Source organism: Charadrius vociferus, unplaced genomic scaffold (assembly GCF_000708025.1).
Source record: "Charadrius vociferus isolate BGI_N301 unplaced genomic scaffold, ASM70802v2 scaffold455, whole genome shotgun sequence".
Classification (NCBI taxonomy): Eukaryota; Metazoa; Chordata; class Aves; order Charadriiformes; family Charadriidae; genus Charadrius; species Charadrius vociferus.
Window position 1 is genome coordinate 6,717,807 of NW_009648550.1, and position 2,172 is coordinate 6,719,978.

Consider the following 2,172-nt stretch of genomic DNA (forward strand, 5'->3'; position numbering starts at 1 on the left):
CAGCAGGACAATAGAAGCATTTCTTTTACTAAGATGCAGGCAAGCTTAAGACACTTCTCCCAGGGTCCCGACCCCCACAAACCCACCCTCTACCCACAGATTTCCCTTCCCAACCGTATGAAGAGAAGGGCTGTTAGAAGGAATGTGTTCATTTTTCACCTCATTTTTCTATACATACACATATCTTCAGATTCAAGGCACTCGAATTACTGGGAACAGAGTAGGGGACTAGTTTAAAAAAAAAAAAAATCCTTGATGAACCTGACTTTTCTGAAAAAAGTCAAAATCTGCAACACAACCACTGCAGCCATTGGCAAAGCTTCAAATACCTCAGATTTTTACAGAGCCCTTTATCCCTTTGATGGCATATTTGATAACAGTTTTATCTCATTTCATGTTAGGGGAAAAAAAAAAAAAGAAAGAAAAGAGAAAGAAAGAAAGGAAAGACTTGTACTTCCAACAGAGAATACTTTTGTTAAGTCTGCTATTGTACTTTGTAACTATCTCCTTAAAAATGCAGACTTGATTTCACCCTGGTGCCTCTCCAGCCCTCAATACTCCAGAAGTCACAACTGACAGAGGAGGCAGGTAGGAGGCAGCACAGGACATTTCAAGAACACATGGCTGCCTGCAGCACTTGGCCATAAGACTACAAAGTGGGTGTCTACACTGCAACTGGAGAAGGAATGAATGCTTTTGGGGTGGGCTTCCCCCCCAAAAAAAAGTCCAGGCCCTCCCAGCAATCAGTCCTTATCTGACTAGGAAGGGCCAAGCTTTGGAGGGAGCGGGAAGTCTACGCATGCTTCCCCCTTGCCAGCAGCGATAGCGACAGAGGATAGGAAACAAAATTCACCCCTCCCCTGCGTGCACATAAGAGCCCTCCTCCCCTCACAAAAATGACCTTAGGCATCTAGGTTAGGATGACTGGATTTTCAAAACTGCTGAGCATCAACATATCCCAAGGCAGTTGGTGGGAAATTGTCTGCTCAGCACCTTTGGAGAAGGGGAAGGGGGGGAAAAAAACACACCAGTTTTGTTTCCTAGGTGATCGCTAAATAAAAGTTTGGAGTTTTGGGGAGTTTTCAGCTTTTGTACCACAGCATCCCAAACAGCCACCTCAAAAGACAGACTGTTGTGTGTGCATAAGAGCCACCCCCTAGATCAGTCATCCTCAGGTTTTGCTTGCCTGCATGCAGCACTGCTGGGCACAAAACAATGCACCTCCTGCCATCTGGGGCCACGGCAGTCTTCTATGTCCAGAAACCCTATGGCCCTGCAGCCTGCATCTCTGGGTCTGCCCTGAGTGATGGCCATTTTGGCCAGTTTCTGTGCAACGAGCAGAGGACTCCTCTGCAGAGGCGACCATATCAAAGCTTCAACTCTCTTGAGCACCCCAGAGGAAACAAGCAGCACTGAAGTCTGCTTGTTTTTTACATGACCAACAACAAAGCAGGCTTCACTTAATGAAGGGGTCACCCGTCCTCCATCTCACCACTCTACAAGGCTGACCAGTATTTGCTAGAGTGGACAACACTGGGAAAGTGCCCGGCAAAGAGCCCCACCTCCTTGAGCCATCGAGTTTTACAGACAACTAGAGGGAAGCCAGAATCTATGGACCACAAGGGCAAGTACCCAGGAAAAGGTGTGCTGCAGTGAGGAGCGGGTGAAACGGACCAAAAGCTAAGGCCAGGCTTTTCTCAGTCCTTAGCTTCTAGAGTGCGCAAGTACCTCAAAACATAGCAAGCTTCCCAGGGAAGCTGGCAATTAGTTCACCAAGAGCAGCAACAGCAGCTCCCACCAACACCAAGCAGTGCAGCAAGATTTCCCCTTGGGAGAAGCAGGAAGCCTTCCCAAACACGCTCCAGGGAAGGAGGCCAGCTATGACACACACTTTTCACACGGGATCCCTCTACAGCCCCTAACCCACTGCTCTTTCGGCTTAAGTCCAAGACTTCTCTGGTTGGGGGGGGGGAAGAAAAAAAAATGAACTTCTGACCTTCCAAGTCTCAAGAGACTTATTCATGCTGTAAAGTGTAGAGATACTGGGTTTGCTTCCCTGACCCATTTAAGATCCCCCTCACTGCACATCTGACTTTCAAATTTAACAGGCTGTGCATTGTGAGCCCCAGGGAACAAAAACAAAAACACCACCACATTTTACTTATTTCTGTG

The 2,172-nt window shown here is 47.5% G+C and overlaps 1 protein-coding gene across 1 annotated transcript in view; it reads right to left on the reverse strand.

Moving 5' to 3' along the window:
• JAG1 (jagged 1) overlaps window positions 1-2,172 on the reverse strand; it is a 35,136-nt gene that overhangs the window by 32,294 nt on the left and 670 nt on the right. The gene's annotated exons all lie outside the window — the stretch shown is intronic.